Source organism: Dermacentor albipictus, chromosome 1 (assembly GCF_038994185.2).
Source record: "Dermacentor albipictus isolate Rhodes 1998 colony chromosome 1, USDA_Dalb.pri_finalv2, whole genome shotgun sequence".
NCBI lineage: Eukaryota > Metazoa > Arthropoda > Arachnida > Ixodida > Ixodidae > Dermacentor > Dermacentor albipictus.
In genome coordinates, this window is record NC_091821.1 from 195,360,756 (window position 1) to 195,381,411 (window position 20,656).

The 20,656-nt window shown below is 49.1% G+C and overlaps 1 protein-coding gene across 4 annotated transcripts in view; it reads right to left on the reverse strand.

Moving 5' to 3' along the window:
- Positions 1–20,656, reverse strand: part of zfh2 (Zn finger homeodomain 2) — a 343,365-nt gene that overhangs the window by 87,441 nt on the left and 235,268 nt on the right. The window lies entirely within an intron of this gene.

The window sequence follows — 20,656 nt, forward strand, 5'->3', positions numbered from 1 at the left end:
ATTTGCTCCGCCAACGCGGCCTAAATACGAAAATATACTTTGAAATCCGTAACGTCACACTGACCTAGCGGCGTTAGGAATTCGGCGCAAAATTCAGGAGCTCGAACCTTTACTTTCATTTGCTCTTCTAATGATCAACTTATTATTTCGAAATTTACGACAACAAAGTTTTCAAAGAACGCTTTATCCATCTAGACTGATTTAGTGATTTGATTTAGTGTCCCTTGAAAGATTGCATAGCGTGCGCAGGTTGCTTGAACTAGCTAAACGGAATCGAACGTACTCCAGCATTACCGCAAAACTAAAACTTTGCTTCGGCATTTTTTTCTTTTTTGTTTTTTTTAACGGCTGGGCAGCTTAAACACCGCCGACTCTCAGCGAACAATGGCACCGGGTGCACTCATAGTTACCTACCTTCGGCTATAACGAGCCCGTTCTATTCGCGCATCAATGCCTAAAGGCAGCCGTGAGGCCGTGTTCCCGGAATCCTCTCAAGCGTAGCTCCGACAAGCAAACATGCTACCCGGACGGGGCCGGAGACACCCTGGAGGTACGGGACCGCACTTGCCATTGTTGCCAGTAAATGGCGACCTGTGGGCGAGTTGAGAGAAGAGCTGGGCTAGTTGGTTCTTGTTGAGACTAAACGGGCTACGAAAAAGACGCGGGCAAGCGAAGAGAGGACATAATACACGCTAGGCATGCTTTTCGTCGTTTTCCACAAGCGTGATGTTTAGTGCGCTCGCGAGAAGCAGCGGCCAATTGTCGGGCGTCACAAGATATCGTCGCGGCCGCGTTGAGATCACAGGACCCGATAACAGGGGTAGCACTCGCGCCGACCGGCGCCTACACGACGCCGAGATCGAAGACGAAAAAGACAAGGCAGCGTCTTAAATGAAACAAACGAAACGCTCGCACGCAGCAGAAAATACAGATAACGGAGACGGCAGTTGCCAAAGCACGCCTGAGAGGAAGTGTTTCGCGTACTGGCCGTCTACGAAATACCACTTCCTGTGGCGTCACCTGCGAACGCCAGGCGCATCGGACGTGATCACGCACTCCGCCCTCTCAACATCGACGCTGCCGCTGCCATTCCGTCCCCCAATGTCCCTCAGGAGAGAGTGCCAACCCCCCCCCCTCGCTCCTTCCCTCGCCACTCCTGTTGGCGTGTCGCTCCGTCGCCTCTCAGGTGTCACTGCAGCGGTGCACGGCGCGCCATAAGATGACAAAAAGAAAGGACAAGCGATAAGCGCGAAAATAAGCCCCAATTACGCCCTGAGCGCACTCTTTACGCGCTGTCGGCGCGACAAAATGGTAATCAGCGCTGGGCACGTTCCCAGTGTGGAAGCTGGACGCGACGTATACTAGCGCCCGCGACAAACATCGCGCGTGCCAGTGGAATTGCAGCTGCTGACAACACATATCTGAAACAGATACCGTGTTCTTGCCCCGTGTGCATCAGTCTGATCGCACCCGATTTCACTTTGACCTGATTCTGTTGTTGAATGAGGCGTTTTGCGAGGACAAACAAGCGAAAGACTGTTGTTTATTAAGACGTATAATTGCAAGAGCTGGAAACACGCAACTAAAAGAAGGAAAAAAAAGTGCTGCATGTATATACGAACTCTAAGGTCACAAGGGGGGAAACACAAGCTAAAAGGGAAACGATCCACTGGCTAAAAACAAAAAAAGCTTTTCATTTTGCTCAGAGACAGTGATCGATTAAGGTTGAACACAGAAAGCGACAACATAAAACAAGGCATAATGAGTCTGTCAACTCAGTTCGAATAACGATCACCATATGAATTTACCGTTCTAATGGCGTAGCGGTAAGTGGCGACAGACAAAAAACAGTACGGTTGCTTAGGCGCAAATGTCGCTTCTAATTCATAAATGAAATAAGAGTTACGCAAGCAAGTAGAGAAAAACAAACATAATATTAAGGCGACCGCCCGAATGTACACTGCGGTCTCCTTGGAGGTCCTTAAGTAGCCTACAGTGGCCGCAGTGGTAAAGCCTGGCAGTTGGGCCGGCAGCTTCTTTGCCTGAACGTGCTCCCCTACATGATAAGCACTTTTGAACGTGAGTCCACAGGTCATTTTTAGCATACATTTGGTTTCTGGTACGTAGCCATCCCAAACAGTAGACGTTAGTGACACTTAGAAAGATCTTGTGCATATTCTAAGAGCAAAGAAAAAAAAAGTTCCACCAGCCTGGCGCAGAGGGACGTATATCGCGCCTCAAAACATGACTTGGACGGCGGCAGAGCTGTGCTTCACACATTTTTCTCAACTACCTTAAATGACGCATTGTGTTATGCGAATTTATGTAGAGAGGCATTAGAAGTAATTACTCTGTCACAAGGACAGTGCTGTTGCAAATACCACAGGAGCTATCGAGCATTTTGTTTCCTTGTCAGCGAGTCCCTCCTGAAGCGACTACAGCATTGCTGTTACTCACTAATCCATACAATTCGCCAAACACGACATCACAAACCGCGAAATGAGCTCTTTTACGTACTTGCGAAAACGCAGCACAACAGCCCGCACCTGTCTGCGATGAAAACCGAAGTATTTTCTTAGGAAGTATTCTAACATGAATCCCCACTAACCTCAACTTTCTGCCATTCTAATACTTCTTGCAGCACAAAGGCTAAGATTGCCGAATTCTTAGGAGCTCCGTTTATTGGCTGATTACTACAGTGGCAAGAAAAAATAAAAGAAATCCGAAATAGTCTTAATAATAGGTACGCCGGGACTAACGTTTTTCTGCAGTGAGTTAAGAAAGACGGCGTGCTGACGTTTGGTAAGTAGTTGTAGAGAAAACGTTTTCGTAATAAAGGTACACGCTTGAAATTCACCTCGCGACCGTGGAAATGGCAAACCTGTCGAGGAAAAATGCCCACTATATGCCATGTCGAAAATAAATACGACGGGCGCCTGCTCTCCGCACCTGAAATGCGAACGTTCCACACCTTCGTGTTTGCGTAATGACCAGGAACACAGCTGAAGGAAATCACCATTGACTTTCCACTTCATTCACAAAAAGGAAAAAGAAAGCGAGAGAGAGAGGGCGCTAGAGCGTAAGGGCATGTGCATTCGCTGCCGTGCCGAAGAGAGTAAAGCCCATCGCGTCTCCCGTTCACTCAAGGTCGGCTCCATCAGGTACACAAGCTTTTAAATATATACATAAAAATGAAACACAGGAACGAGGCAAGACAAGGCGTTTACGCGCCCAGAGAAGCCAGCTCGCCGGGAGAGCAGGGTGTGCCTGGAAATGACTGCGGCCTAAGCGAGGAAGAGACGAGCTAGGCTAGTCACGGGGCAGGAAGGCGACTGACCGCGTGTGCCTAGCGGGAGTCCGCAATCCAATGGAAAAGCGGAAGGGAGCGCTAACAGCGCGAAGGGGGGCATCGCGGCCGCAACGACGGGTGGGGGGACCGGCCATCTGTCACTCGGCGTTGCTGCCCCGCCGCGGCAACCCAAGCCCCCACATGGAGGCCGGAGCTCCCCGTGCGGGGAACGGCGTGCCGTCCGGGAAACTAGCGGCGCCCCCAGAACCCTGGCGAGCGCGCCACAGCCCCGATGGCAGAGCCGCGCACGCGCCCCAAGTCAGCGTGCGTCACCGGGAGCACAGCGGTGTTACGCGAGCGTGTACGTGCCAAGAAAGCACGGCGAATGCGCGCAAGAGTGAAGCCATTCACGGGCAGCTTTCGGCGTCCACACCCCCATGCGCAGAAACCAGCGAAACTGGCTGAATACTGCAGGGTTCAGAGTCCCGTAACATGGCGGATCGTCTACGGGGCTTCTGGGGCAGAGGACGCATCTCGGTGATTCGAAACTGCCAAGAGCATGCAAACAGTGAGCAGCGTCTGAACGCCGACTACATAGAACCGCCTACAACAAAATAATTACCCTGAAGTGAAAGAAATCATCATCATCATCACTCACTTATTATGTCCACTACAGAACGAAGGCCTCCCCCAGCGATCTCCAAGTACCCCTGTCGTGCGCTAGCTGATTCCACCATTGTGCCCAGAAATTTCCAAATTCCATCGCTTATACATGCCTCAAAAGAAAAGATGAATGTCATTGAGCGGACGTCCTCGCACCAGCAGGCAATACTGACTGGACTGTCCCTGCAATGTTTCTTTTACATTGCACGAATACGCGAAACTACACCCTTAACAGACTGCCAAAAGTTTCTAGCTCTTTACGTAGTAGATGATCACACTGTTTCATGCGCGCACGAGGGTGGCGTGACCCGACTCAACGAGCAAGGAGCTACGTGCAAGGAAATTTCTTTTGCACTTGACGTTCAGGGCTCTTCCATAGATCTGGATGTGGCAGCGACGCTCGGTGGCGTCAAAGAACGATCCGAGACAGGACAGCGGATCATCAGCGTCTCAATTGACGTCGCAGACAAGAACGAACAATCCTCCCGCAGATGAGATTCTGCGAACTTCGGACTACGAGCTGCGCGCCGGTTTCGTATAGCGGCCTTAGACGCGGCACACCGAAAGGCGAGCTTCGTCCCGAGCTCCCCGGAGCGCTGACGCACTTGCTCGTGAGCTTCGAAGACGCGCAGCTTGTCTGACCACCGTCATCGATCCGAGGTGTCTACGCAGTGCCGACCAACACGCCATTCTTACGTTGGACATGTGGCTTTTCCTAGTACTAGCATAATGTCTTCAATTGCATGATGCAGACTCGACGGACGCCCTATTCAGATTCGACTGAAGATAAATCATAAAGCGTTACGAAGACTACTCCTTTATTTTAATAATTCGCCATAGCGGAATCATATTAATGTTACTGTACTGGTCAAGTGCCCGTTCTGCGCGCGCTAACGTATCCGCATCGAGCAAGCAACTCGCGGGCGCGCCGCGGATTACGTTACAGGCAACGCCAGCAGATGGCTGGGACGCGAATGACAAGCGGTGACGCTATGCTAGAGCACCCAACTTGCTCTTCAGAGATAATCTACTCGTTTCTGGACAGCAAAGACATATATGCGCCAACATGGCGGCTAAACTACCTAGACAGTGGACATCCAATTTCTCCCTAACAGCACGTACATTCCCACCCATAATGAAGCTGCTGAAACACCCATGCTGCTCTGAGAAGAGGAAGCTTTTAAGCCGACATGAAGTGATTAAGATATTAAAACACGAAGTTACTGCAGTTAAGTAGGGGAGACGACATTGTTTTGTATTTGCTGCGCAAATTACGCGGTTATCACTGCCTTACAAAAGCTTGTCTGCGAAGGGGCACGCGTTGTGCAAGCAGCACTCGAAAGCAAAGGGAAAGCACGCGAACTATCTTCTATAGACAAGCACTTAGCAAGCACTAGTAGAGTCGTGCATACGTCGACAAAAAGTGACTGCTCGCGAGCATGATTCGTACAATGCTTCCGTAAGGTGACATAGAACAATAACTGACATAGAACAAAGGAGACCTTTTCATAAACACATACACGTTTTTTAAAACACGTCCGTTGTGTGACGTCTACTCAGAAACGCTACAGATAGCTTGAGATCAATAAAGCCCACAAAGCGACGAGCATAATGTAAGAGCTCATGCGACATGTAGGACGACATGTACTCGACTTGAGCTAGCTCTGCCTAGTCTCTGTGAAGCTGCTGGCCAACCCATGTTCGAAGCAACAGCAGCGCGGACATAGCAGCGTAACAGGTAAAACAAGAGGCCCTCTGTAGACACAGCTGACCGACAAACGAAAACCCATTCGCCGCCTAGCGGCGCAGAGATTGTGAACATTTCTGCGCTCCAGACAAAGCTGGTCGTTACGATCGCTCTATTTGCTTCACAATGATTTGCAGAAACCAGGCTGTGAGGCGGCCCTGACACTAATGGTTCTCTCTCCAGCACTGGCGTCAAGAACAGAAAAAATAAGAAGGAAAACAAAAACGGAACGAATCGTGGGCACTGTGAAACAACTGCAGGAGCTTAATTTAACCTCCTAACTTCCTGTCAGCCGCACGGCAAAACGACTAAAGGTAACACTTTCTTTCTTCTCCCTCTGTTTGATTGCGGACTAGTTTAAAAAGTACGCGGCCTAAATCCACTTCCTAGAAAGTGGACAGCATGCGAAAATTCAAAACGCCCGAGAGTCGCTCTTGTGTAATACTTAAGAACGTACAGGCGCCCAGACAAAATTTTAAAGCTAGATGTAAAATTTAGTGGAAATTGTGCGACGTCAAGGCAAACAGGAAAAGAGATTATACGTGCATATACCAGGCTCACAACTCACTCCCTCAACCCCATATCGCGTAGTAGCCCATCTTCAGAACTCCGGGAATGCATGCAATTACAACGTGTCTTTTCATGCGAAAAATAAAACTAGCTGTCACATAAAGGGCTTTCATAAGTCAAAGTAATTTTATTTCAACGTCCAGCACTACAAGGTAGAAAGAATAAATATCACACGGTGAATTGTAACACAGCCCAGAATCCGGAAAGTGCTTGATCGCAGTATTCTGACGTACAGGTACGTAAGACTAGATGCGGTGAAAATATGGAAGCACGAAAGCCAGATAAAAGAGCCTCTCTGTTGAAATTAGGCTGTGTCATATCAGGCTAGGTGTTTACGTGTAACAACTGCAGCATGCTTAGACTACGACGGCAACAACGACAGTCTGCGGACAGTCGCCGTGTTCTTCACTCGTTCCAGACTTAGAAGAGTAAGCAGAATGTAAGGCCTGTTACCTGCACCACAAGCGGATGTTGCACTTTGGTCACAGCGTATATCTCAGACTAGAATCATTATTTTTTTGAATGATATTTATTTCTTCCTCTGAAGAACACATACCGCATGCGCTAATGCAAAGAAAAACGCAAGGAAAAGAAAAATCCTCTACCTAAACACTGAGCTTGTAGACGCCATAGTGAACGCCTCTCGTTATTCAAAAAAGTAGGTGACAAATTATTCACTTGAACAGTCACCGACATTGGTTGCGTCAATGTTGTCATGACCATAGATAGCACTTCAGTAACGCGCTGTGCACCCCTCTTCAAAAAAGAAACGTTCGTAGAATGGTTGTAACTGCTTCATTTGCTAACTCTTTTTTGCTAACTTTATGAACCCGTAATTAATACCGCATGAGGCTCAGAATCGATGTTCAGTTAGTAAACGCAACTACTTGGTCGAAACGGTGTTCTGTTGATTACGTGTGATGGTAATGCTAAGGCATTATCGTAATGTGTAATTTCTTTGATGATGCTAATTTAACAGTAGTAAAGGCGCGTACACCCTAGCGGAAAAACACGCGCAGCACGCCGGCGGCGGCAAAACGCAGCTGCGACAGAGCGGACACACCAACTGGTGGCGAGCCGCGGCGGCAGTCACGTGACAGCATGAACATCTCGCCTCCTCTTTTTTGCCAGAGCTCTTACTCTGCCTCTAAGTGCAAGACGTAGCGTGCCTTTTCCTTCGTCTGCTGACAGATCGGCGCTGTGCTTACGTTCTCCGTCCAATGTAAGTACTTAACGCGAGTTATGTCTCATGAAGACGACGTCGTCGTTGCCACTGATCATAATCATGTCGGCGTGCTCTCTTCTGTTGCGGCGTTGCCGCGTTTGAAAGACAAGGAAAATGGATGTCGCCTCTGTGTCCTTGTATTCAGGGTCCGTCTTGTCGTATAGAATCGGATATTGTGCACTGCCTCCAAAAATCGTTTCCATCGGAACGGGACGTCTCAGTTTAGACTCAATATTGTAAAAAAAAAAGAAAGGAAAGAAAAGAAAAAACGATCACAAACCACGACAATAAAAAAAAGCGTGAACGAGACCTGACGCGAGCAGACGATAGTACGAAACGACGGTCGGGCGGGTGCACATGAAACCAGTCTCCCGCGCGCACGTCACTGAAGGGGCCAGGGTTGCCAGGTTTGGCGACTTCTCGCCATATTAGCTACTTTTAGAGGATCCTCACAACCGAAAATCGTGGTTGGCGACTTCGCTATTTTCTGGCTACTTTTGGCGGTGGTAATTGGCATAGAGAGTGTCCAAATCGGACTCCCTGCAGCGGCTCCCGCGAAGCAACAGCCCCAAAAGTCAGATCTCCAAGGCCATGCTTTTTGTGTTCTGCCGGCGGGGGAAGCGAATCCAGGAGCTGAAAACATATAAGTCGCCACATGGCCAGGCGGCATCTTCGACTTGTCCTGCGCTGTCCAGGACTGCACGAGACGTTCCATACTCAAAGCTCATTGGCTGAAATCACCGCCTCGGACCGTCCGGGATTGTCAGGGACAAATAATTGAAGATGCCCATTGATCCTTCTTATTGGTGGCGTACAGCAGCTCTCTCTGAGTAGCAGGAATCAACTAATCCTAAATGCTATGCTTTTGCATGCTGTGATGGACGGAAGCAATAGGTGATGTCCTAGTCCCACACCATGCGACGGCTACCTCGAAAGCGAAACTCGAAGAACATGCTTATTAGCACCAGAAGCGACTGCAACATGCTAAAACGCGTCGCGGCAGCAATGACATTACTGGTACCAGTGTCTATGCGAGTTTCTTAAAGGCGCTTGCGACTGCATGATAGGGAGCGTGGAGAACGTGTGACGTCATACAGCTTGCACTGGAACGTTTGGATAGAAGTCATGGTGCGAGTTTATTTTAGTGAAATGGCAACACCGCTTCGGCTATGAGAAAGCACGCGAGGTGGAAATTATCAAAGATGAGCTGGTTATTATGGCAAATTATGATACAATAACATGTGATAACGCTTGTTTTTTCTGTTATTCTCATTTGCCATCAGTGTAGCACAAAACTACAGTTTCTTTTTTTGCCTTTTCCTCTTTATTCTCGCGTCGGAAATTGACACTTGTTAGTTTTTCGCACCGTGGCTACTTTTCTGGCTTACTAATAAAGCTTTTACCACAGTTGGCGACTTTTTCGCTACTTTCCGGAAACATTCGGCAACTTTTTCTTCCGAAGACCTCGCAACCCTGGAAGGGGCCTCCCTCAGTGGTATCCACTCTCAATGGTCTGCCGCCGCGGAAAGCTGCGATAAATCGGTCCAGCCAGACCGATGCCTCCCGCGGCACGAAAAAGCTGCCGCGAGGCCGCTATCGCGCCGTGCGTATGCGCCTTAAAGCTTAACTGTAGTCAACTCACTCCACAAATGCAACAAACATCGCTCTGTATCTGTGCGAAACACTCACGGGCTGAGTTTTTAATTTGGTGAGCTTGAGCGGACGGCTATAAAAAGCGATGCCGCTGTGCGGGTTGTTGCCGTGATGACGTATGTCATGTTTCGTGTAACCTGTGATCGGTAGATCGTGCTTGTGCACTGCGCAACGAAACGTTGCGCAGTGCACAATCACTTTGTATATGCTACGAGTTCTAGAGAAGTCCATACTTGTTCTTGCAACGTGCTTGCACGTCAGGTTAGTTTAATGAACTTTAAAGAAAGTCTCCGCGGCGTTACGGCGAACACAGCAAAATATGTGACAGTTCGTTACTACTATCATTGTGTTAGTGACTGCGTCAGGATTTTTATTTTTCACAGTGCGGGTATCAAACATAAGGCATTTATTTGAATCAGACTGTATGAGTGACCACGCTACCATTTGTGAGACCTGAATGTTAACGTGGAATCCAGAAACAAAACATTTGAGGCTATTCGCGTACAGGATTGGCTCTAGGCAGCTGTGCAAGTTGAACGTGTGTAGCAGGTTATCTAGAATTTGTGTTCGATTCTACGGTACTTTCGGTGTAGTTTCCATACACAAAAGTAATCAGAACTGTTGCAGCAGACCAAAATTATTGGGCGGGTGCAATGTCTCACCTTAAAGGCAACACGAGAGCAAGTCATTTAGTGTTAAAACGAAAGTGCACGTCCAGTGATAATTTCATTAGCACCTAAATACTCTACGTGTGCCAACGAAACCAGAACTGAATGCTGAGGAGTGCCGAGTGAACTGAATTTAATTAATTAATTTAATATATGGGGCTTTACGTGCCAAAACCACTTTCTGATTATGAGGCACGCCGTAGTGGGGGACTCCGGAAATTTTGACCACCTGGGGTTTTTTAACGTGCACCTAAATCTAAGTACACGGGTGTTTTCGCATTTCGCCCCCATCGAAATGCGGCCGCCGTGGCCGGGATTCGATCCCGCGACCTCGTGCTCAGCAGCCTGACACCATAGCCACTGAGCAACCACGGCGGGGGAGTGAAATGAAGTGCCGAGGCTTGGGTACTCAAGCAAGTACGAAGTATGAAGTCATTAAATATATCAGCTATTCTGTATAGATACCAACTTGCACTCAAACTTGGACAGCGTAAAAGGCACAGTTTCACATAGTGTAGATATAAAGAAGCCTCCGTGCAAAATTTTAAGTCTGAAATATGAGTGAATTTGCCAAAAAGAGTTCTCGAAAATGGACGTTTTGTTATATCAATACTGAAAAAAAAGAAAAATATTTAGATCAGACACACATGCTGGAATCTACGTAAAGTAAAGCGTTAAATAAATGCTTTACAACTAACGGCGATGCGTACAATTTCGTTTATTATCATCCCATGTGACCTGTAATCTCATGCAATGTTTATCCACCACAAAGATCACACCTCTATTCTCATGTAATTTTTATGTTTACGCATAACAGCGCTCAGGAGCTATGCGGAAATGCTAACTCCAAGTCAGGCCGATGCACATACATCTACCTCCGCGGAGACGTCACGAGGACGAAGGCGATGTATGATGCCTCTCGAGGGAAGAATGGCGATGACAGGTGTATGGGCACACCTGTCACACATGTGTGTAGTACGACACATGTCTAGCTACATTTAAGAGTTATATGCATACTTCTTGTGTCACATAACCATTCCGGAGGATTGGTCAAGAACGGACGCACACCCAGAGTGGACCATACCAAATGGCAAAATAAAGTAAATCGAAGAATCTGTTAAACCTAATCCACTATTACATTAACAGGCCTATAGAATTATCTGTGAGTCGACATCATATGTTCAGGTTTATGCAGGAAGTTCTCTTTCTTTTGTCCCGCAGAATAAAGGCGCGCAAATTATGTTGGCATACATGGATTTTATAAGCCACTTGGCGACTTCTCATATTTAGCTTCTGTATATATATCCGCAAATATATCCGCCGAGGTACCGACCGACTCAGCAGCCAGGCAGCCACGCCAAAACTGGGAAAGCAGGCAAAGAAAACTTCGCCTTGAAAAGAAACGCCGCCATTATCGCTCCCGGGAAAGGCATAGAACCCGGAACATCGAGTTCTTCGGCATATGACCTCCGACATCGGGTGCCGGCGGCGGCTCGCTGAATACCTCGGAGGTCATGGTCTGAGATTTGCGCCATGTGCCCGAACCAAAAACGGCACTCGTCGTCTGCTTAGGTGATATTTAGACATTGTTAGTTAGAAAATTCGACTATTACCAGCCCTGAAGCCTTGCCAAGATTGCTTCAGTAGTAGACACTAGTGACTTGCAACCAAATTAGTCAAAGTGAAATTCAGTTGCAGTTGGCCTGCACTAGTGCGTTACGACTTCGACATGAAAGGCAGATTCGCTCTTGGCCGCTTAGTGCAAAGGGAAAACTTGGGGGCTTGCCACGCCCCGAAGCTTACAAACACAGGACTGCCACCGCAGAGAACTTTAGGTCACGTGCAGCGTGATGTCATGCGTACGTGTCTCCCGGTGAAAGCAAGTGGTGTGAGACAGTTGAAGGGGGGGGGGGGGGGGCAAGGAGGAGGAATAAACATTTATTGACGAGGACAGAAACATAATTTGGAATACGCTTAAGCTTCGCCTTTAAGAGTGGAACGCGATAGTATTCAAAGATCCCTGACTGCTTCTCACGCTCCCCGGCAACTGCAGCTTATGTAACCGTAATGTTTACGGGGAAACGCTGGCAGCGAACGCTATGCACGAAGGCGAGCCTTCTGGTAGAAACGCGGCCTCTTGCGTGGGTCGTGATGCGGCTGAGCCGAGCGCCATCTGGAGGTGTTGCGAGGAACCGGGTGCGCCCTTTTATGGCCTTTGAGATTTGCGCGCGCAGATGTGGGAGGCTATGGCCGCTCTATGAATGGTGGAAACGCTGGAAAAGGGGCCTGTGTTTTTCTTTTTTTAGTTTTCGCGTAACAGAATTATGTTTTCTCGTATATTTACATTACAATCCGACGCTATCGGGTCTGTAGGTTGAGTGTAAGTCGTACTTTACGATTTTTCTACGTATTTTAGCTTGAGAAATTCAATTAGTCGAGTAACTTCCTTGCGCCACATGGGGGGCCTGGGTATGAGTGGTTAGAAATTATTTTTCCGAAACCACGTCTGACACCGGACTATCTGCGACACGGGGCCCAGAATACCGTCTTAACCAGACGATCATCGCAAAAACAGGCACACAGCACTTAATCAGCTGCGTAGCGCGTCCTCTTACCAAAAGATGACAAGAGAAAGCAGGTGTGCTTCTGCACACCTGCTTTCTCGATACTGTTGTATAACTCGATACTGTTGTATAATGCGTCCGTGTAGGCGCGTTTTATGGGAAGCATGACGTGGAAATAAGCTACAAACGTAATTAGGCTACTGCGTGGTTCGTCGCACGAACGCCGATTTCACAACCATAAGGACCACATTTGAGGGCCTGTCAAGATCTTTGCAACGTGCAACAAATGATAAACCAAGTCATTCATCACGTTCGTTGTTTTGAGTCCGTTGGCTAACCTATAATTTAAGTGAGACACTTTTAATGTTTTGCGAAAAGTAAGTTCGGCACTTTGCAATGAAGCGACTAGATAAATATGATCGCCGCGAACTCCTCAGGACTGGATGTACAGTTTGAATGATTCAAAATGCAATACACACTAATGGAAGACAGCATTTTATCTACAGTTAAAACTCGGATCTAACGAAACCCGATTTTAAGAAGTTCCCGATCTAATGAGGAAATTTCCGTTGCCCGGCAGGTACCCATAGGGTTCAATATTTTCATCAACCCGAATTGAAGAAACTGTAAAAAAAAGTGTAAAAAAAGCGGTGATTTCTTTCTAATTTTGACACAGACCGGTTTTTCTTCGAGCGTGCGCTCTAAAGCTAACGCGTTACAACTTCTAGCCGCCCTAGTCACGGCCCTAGCTTTATTTTCACGGGGCTGCACGCCACGCCCATGCATAGTACCGCGGACTCAGCACCGCCTCAGTAGGGGCGGCTGTGGTTGCTTTCGTTATTTCATGGTTTATGGGATAGGTGGCTGGATCAGCGGCAAGGACAATGCTACGGTAGCTTTTACGCATCGCTAGGTTACAATTTGTTAAATTTCGAAGGACAGAAAAATTTCTCGATTTTACAAACTGCCCTAGTTAACGAAATAACTCAAGCGTGGTCATCACTTCGTTAAATTGAGTTTCTACGGTACATGGAAGAAGTATTGTACACAAAAGATCTTAGAACCTGGAATTTTTTCAGGGTCATGTTCATATACGGAGCGGCAAAAAAAAAAAATGTTAAGAGAAATACATGCCATTCAGCAACGTCTCCAAGTATAGGCAGATATACGCTGGCTCCTTTGTGAAAACAAGATTTCAAGAACATTTTTTTTTTACCTGAGCTATAGCTTAAACATCCAGTGATTTAGACACGTAGTTTCATACCTCAGTCCACCTGGCTACACAAGGCACAAAAAAACTCGAAATAAAGAAATGTCTACACTTGTAGCGCCTGTCAAATGCGCTGAAGACATATGGGCACACAAAAGTTTTCAGGTCAGTTTTAATTCAGAGGAATCACGAACCGTCGGAGCTGCACCTATCGCAAGTCGACTGTTGTAAGGATGTTCGGAAGCGCAATAGTAATAAAACAAGCGCGTTGCAAATGAACTTGCTAGAAACGTGAGATGCAGGTGCACTTCCCCATGGCCACAGTCAGCGTATCCACTGAAGCGTCTTTCTCTCCCCTTCTTCCCACTCTCTCATTTCGTTTTAAACGATAGACAGAAGCACTGTATTACAATTAACGGATGGAGATTTAGCAATAGTGCGCAAGAAGTAGTTCGACTATGATCGACTGTATCCACGATTCCTGGAACAGAGCGGAGGAGAATCGCAGGCCCGTCGAAGATAGTATCCACGATCGCCCGAACGTGCCCCTTACACTAGCGACGCTATGGCGCAGCTTATCAAAGCGCCAAGGATCACGCCGGGTGGCTCCGTGGAAGCCGCACGCGAGAGGCGATTTTGAAAGCGCAAACACACTGGAAGAGTCCAGCCATTACTCGTGCGCGCATTTTAAATTGGACCATTAGGGAGACAAAGCTCGTCTCTTCGAACGCGATCGAGACGCACACCATGCATTTCAATGTGCCCTCTGCGGCGAACGAAGGCAACGCGCTTAAAGAGAATACAAGCCATAATGCGATACCGATGCCGGCGTTGGAATCGGTATATCCGTAGCGGACGTCGGCAAGAAGAGTGCACACAAGCGTGCCAGCGGGAGAGGAGAGTGCCTAATTAAAGACCAGCGGCGCTCTGCCAAAAGAATAGGTAACGACGAACGCCGCGCGGATAGATATACGCTCATTTCTGAAGGGCATCACAAGGTTCTTCCAATGAATCTCCCTGCGGAACTTAGCTGGCGCAAGCGCTGTTACTAAGTAGATTAGCCGTACGTGCAAGGCGTAGCAAATTTTAACTTAATTGCAAGTGGGCTGGAAAACGACGCGCGCTCTCCGCAGAGCTCCATCCAAGACGGCCATTTAATTCCAAACAGGGGACGTCCGCCGGACTCGCGATAACTCGCCAAGGATTGAAACGAGAAGCGACGGGTATTCCCGTAAGGCGGGAACCGCTGATATCCCATGGCTGAGATACAGAGAAAGAATCAGCTCGCGCAGGCACGCAGCGTTCAGGTCACAAGCCCGCACTGTATCCGAAAGAAAGAAAAAGGAATATCGTCTGAGGCCAAGACAATAATGAAGGTCATTTATTCTACAGCATTCTGCGGCATATGTTGATTCCGTTATGGTGCCGATGGAGCTAGTTTCACTTAAAACTATTTGTCCTTATACCACGCACCCGAAAGAAAACAATGAGCAAGTTAAAGAGAGAGTCTACTGTTTTCCAAAGACCTCCTATATTTGTAGTGCAATAGAAAACCTATAATCCGATGTTTCTAAACACGCAGTGGTTTCTTTGGAAAATTATTAACATTTTTAAAACTGTATTTTTCGATCTGCGCAGTCTCTTGCAACTGTGCACGGAGATCCGCAGCACTGATTACTGGACGCGATGGCAATGCCATGCCGGCATAAGTGAGAAACTGGAAGCGCATAGTGTCTCCGCCGGAACTTTGTTTTGAACACTGTAACTGCGACACCAACAGCAACCCTCGGCAAGTAATCGGTTCCATAAGTCATCGTTTTTTTTTTCTTTGACAGCTATAATCACATGTGTTTCTTACAAGCGCTCTCTCTGAAATTTGTGTCTTTCTGCCGGCACCACTGCCAAAAGCCAAGCCTTTTGAGCGACGGTCTTGCTGGCACACTGTGGCAAGGAATGTCTACAGCGTTGTTGTGACCACCCCGGCACGCATTAAATGCGCAACGCATTCTCGACTACTTGAACGCGGCCGCGACTTCGGCACCTCTCCCACAACACTACTCGCACGGTTGCGCGTGGCCATGTCAACAGGGTATACACCACTACGTTCGTCTAAACGAAGTCAGCGCCGCTTTTTAACACGCGCTAACTGAATATAAGAAAGAAATTACTCTATAACGCAAAGAAAAGTTAGCAGAGGCAAGTAAAATACAATGTTAAGCAACGCCACTAATGTATCTAAGCAAAATAACTCTCCCTGAGTGAGTTTAGGTCACGTGTCGATACATGGTTGGGTTTACACGGTTTCATCGTCAAGCGATGCCACGTGTCATGTTTGTGCCACTTTCAGAGCGAAATTAAAAATATAGCTAGCATCAAAGGCGGTAAAAAAAAAGCAACACGATAAGGCGACAGCTGTGGAAAGTAAGCACAAATCCAGGCACTGGCCAGAAGACCTGAATTTGTACTGAAGTGTAGCTATAAGCCCACGATACACTTACATACGCGTTACGCTGCAATAACCACGATTACTTGAGGGAGCTTTACAAATTAGGCAAAATTAGGAATCACATTTAGCGGACACGCGGTGAATCCATATGACATGTAGTCAATGTTTTCGTATCACGCTACAGTAACGTCAGGCCCAGATGCCAATATAGAAGATACAGATTTGTTTTTCCGCAACGTGCAGAGCTGTGCTGTGCCACATTTCTTGGAATCCTGGCGACACAGTATCCCCAGAATTTTTCTCAAAAACATTTTTTTCTCAGCGCTAGGCTGAGTGGCAACAGGAGTTATGCCTATTGCACACAGCCCACACAGAGACCGTAAGTCGACATCTAATGAATAAATCACAAAAGTGGAAAAGAGAGAGATAGCAGTGGTAAGACAAGCGCGCCGGAGCTTAAATACAACACGGTTATGCAACCGTGACTGCAGTGCAAATTGGCGTAATTGCGAGCTACACTCTGGTGGCGGACACGAAAGCACGGTAATTGGGCGACACGATCCCCGATTCGCGGCCGAAACGCCCGTGTGTTAACCGACTGGCACTCGATGTGCAACGAAGGCCGTGCCCGGGCGACCGGAGTCAAGAGCGCGGCACGTGTGGTTGCCAACGAGGGAGAGAGACGGGGAGAGACGCCGGGCGCGACGCGTGTACTACAGCGCGTCGCAGACACAACAAACGGCGCTACAACAAGCGCCGTCGGCGGCCGTTCCTCTCAGGACTCGGGCCCAGCACTGCACGCCGCGGGAACCACAGCCGTGCCAGACTCGAGCGGCGCTCCGGTCGGGCACCGCAAGGCGCATGCTCGCCGAGCGGCCCCATCGAGCGGCGTCGTCTACGGTAGGCCGCCCGGTGAGAGAGCACGCGGCGAGCCGCCAACTCGGGCGCGCGCGGGCTGCCTGCGGAAGCGACGCCGGCACGGAACAAGAGGCAGCGAGCTCCTGTCACGCGTCTTTTGGCCGGTCGGCCTTAGCGCGGTTGGGAACGGTGCGCACGGCTCCCTGTCTCGCCGCAAGAGCAAGTAAACAGCGCACGCGTTGCGACGCGCCAGATGCCGGGCCTGCTTTCGAGGCAGAATGCGACGCCCGCTGACGGACACTCGCTGACATCACCATCTGGCCAAAGTACATGGAGCATCCTTACGAGGAGGCTAAAACGAGGCTCGTCAGGCAGTGCGCGAGAGCGGACGGCAGCCTGCATTTTGATGACAGTTTGCAAGTTGAGTGGGACATTCTTGTAACGTCCACGTGCTGTCGTACTTCGCGTTAGTTACCGGAATTCGCCTCAGCGACATATCCATAGCGACGAAGCACATAAAAGCCTTGGCTGTCTGTTCTAAACATGACGATATTTGAGGTAACCTCGTGTTAATTAATGCGACAGCGAGAGAACAGACACAGCTACTTTGCCTGTGAACACACCACCGGCTTGGGAAGTGGAGATCGAATGCGCAGGAGCTAAAATGGCATATACGCATTAAGACGCAGGCATTACTCATCGACTAAACTTAAACATCTGGCGTTTCGATTAGGTTTAACGCTGTCTGTATGCACATGCACGAATATCAAGCGCCCAGCGCTCTTGAACTGAGTACGTACTGGTGAGTCACACAGGACGTCGGCACGCTGTTCCTGCGGAGCGACGGTTCGGAGTTTCTTTTGTATAGGAGTACGCGCGTGAAGTTGCGCAAGATAGATGCCATGAAGCTGTTTTATTCTGAAACACTCTTCCCGGAGAGCAGCCACTTGGGTAGCAGCTCGTCGGCGTGAAGCGACAGCGAGCAAGAAGAAAATAAAGGTTTCCCGCACGCATAAAGGATGGCAGTGCGGTTCACGTCACAAGCTGAACCGCGTTGTTGACGCGAAACACGCGCGTAACGTGCACCGTAGCATTGTTCGCCTTTCGCACACAGACGATGCGTTTTTGATGGCGCTATATATACATATATACACCAGCAACCGGAAGTTCGAGGCGTCTCATAACAGCTGGGTCGTGCAACCGCACTTACAAATGACGTTCTGTCTTTTTTTACTTTCCGATTGTTTCCCGCCGCTGACAGCGTCAACATGCATTTACAATGAGCGTACCGACTATAGGCCTGACATAAGCTCGAATCTGCTGCTAAAAGACACGGTTGCGCAACAGAGGTATGGGCCGGACGGAGTTTGTCATTACGTCTCTGCAACGGCAACTGCACGCACGGAGCTCGGGGGCAGTGAGGTAGGCAAACGCATGTGCCAGTTACGCCAGGGAACCGCTCTACGTGCGCTTCAACGCTCGCTGTCCAATTGATCAACGTCGAGCAAACAATGCTAGTATTGTATAGTGGCGATTGCAAATTTTGGTTCAGCAGTGGAGAAGCTGCCCGCAGGCGCCGTTCGCACTGACGTCGCCGGACGATCATTGTTTAAATATGGTCAATATGCAGTAGCCAAAACTAAAAGAAAAAGATATGTGGGAGGGGAGGCTGGAGGGGAGCTGGCGTAAAACGCGGTGGAGCAGCAGTCCGATTGGGAAAGAAAAACGCCAGATAAGGAGCTGAGAGTCAGTGTTCTTTCTTGTTTCTAGAGTTTCCGATGAGGGGCGAGCAGCCGCTGGGCCGGCCTACAGTGCGGCACGCTTCCAGAGGCGCCATCGGGTGGACAGACAGATCGTAACCGGCGGCCAGGAAAGGCACCGCCACAGATGGCCACGGCCCGAAGCTCCTCGTGTTTGTATTCCTCAGTGCGGCTTCCGTTTCGGTCCTTCCCTTTGAAATGCCAGCAGAAGACGATGCACAAAAGGAGGAGTGCAGGCAGCGGAGGAAAACAGGGTGCAGGGCGACACTACGCAGGGGAGGGGTGGAACAGAATAGGGCATGCTTGCGCGGCAAACAGCACGTGCAGCTGCCGGGCGGCCTTTGTCTCAGCACGGTGCGTTTCCCTTGCCCTCGGACAGGACCCCACACTGCTTTTGTTCGGCGCAAATTACCGACCCTTTATTGGGCTTTCCAACAAAGGAGTGCGGACCATATTTACCAAACCTCCACACGGAGATGCCAGCGGGGATGTGCTCAACTCTCCTTTTATTTTATTTGTTTTTTTGCGAGGAGCCCAGCAGTCGCCGGTGCGTTTCGTAGACTGCTGACGGGCTCGTATAGGCGTTTTGTAACGGCGTTACAAAACCCTGCTATGCCCGCCACGGAAAGCACGACGACACCGCGGGCCAGAATGGGAAGCGACGAGCTTAATTTGAACGAGCCAGCGCGGCTGTCTTTAATGAGACTAGCCGGAGAGACCGCAGGAGGCGAAAATATAGCGACCGAGGGATCCCCGCTGCGAAATGAAGGTGGTGCTGGAAAGGAGGCACCCCGCTCGCCGGAGGTGTCGTCTCTCGTCGCTCTCTAGGTACGGCGACAAACCTCGCACCAGTCGACATTTAAGGATGTGTTTCGTAATCCAAGGCAGATATAATTGGTGCTTCCGTAACTGGAGCGTGTACAGGCGCCAGTAAGGAGGGACACTCTCTGCAGCAGTAGGTAGTCTCGCGAGCGCCCTTCGGAGCCGTCTCGTGTTACAGGCGCCCGATTACCGGAAAGAAATGACGCTATGAGAGCCCCTCTGTTTCTTACGCATGTGTGCGGTTTAACCGCAAATTTTGACCGCTCTCCTTCGGCTAGTTGACGAACACGGCTCAAGCGTTGGCAGCCAAGCCCCTCTGAACGGACTAGCCGCACCCTGACAGCCGCTCGTCACGAGGCGCCTCCGCACCCTACGTGGCCGCTCACCCAGCAAATCAACACATCCCTGCGATTGGACGGGATCGCGCCGGCGATGCACACAGAACGCGCGGCCTCGGTTTAAGTTTCTGCAGCGCCACTGATAAGCACGTGCTCAAAAATGGTTACGTTCTCCCAGTGCGAGGTGTATTTCGGCATGGTGAGATATGGCCACTTCGTGCCAAGCGGCGCTACAACGAGGTGCCTGCCGAACACGACGACGACGAACGCTCAGATAGATAGATACAATGCTTTGATGACTGCATAAGAGCGCAGCCAACTGCAACAACAAAACAGTCTGAAGTCGGGCTAGTTCGTGCTAGGTCATGTCTTAAAATTGCGTCCTGCTGTCCTGTCTTTCTAAGGCACAATCTGCTGCAACAGTCACGAAGGGTAGTTATAATTTGTGATGACGTCAGCGGCGCAAAGAATTCCAAGTAGACTATTCGCGAGAGCGACGAGCCATTATGCGTTGTACTAAAACAGACGCCGAGAGAAAACACAAAAGGCATCCGCGCATATATACTATATTTTGATCTTTTCGCCAGCTGCGAGTCGAATATTTGCCGTGCTGACATTTTCTAGTTTTTGCTAACAAGATTTTAAGAGCATAGGAAACGAATTCGCAGAAAGGATTATATTACAGCCCGTTGAGCTGGATGAGAAAATAAAGTATGCACGAAAAGCACGACGACGCATGATACAAGATGGTGCGGAAACTTGACGACTTATCCGTTTAGCACCGAAGCTTTGCTTGGAGTGGCTTTCTCTCATCTGTCAGGATGCTATGATTCACTGTCTATA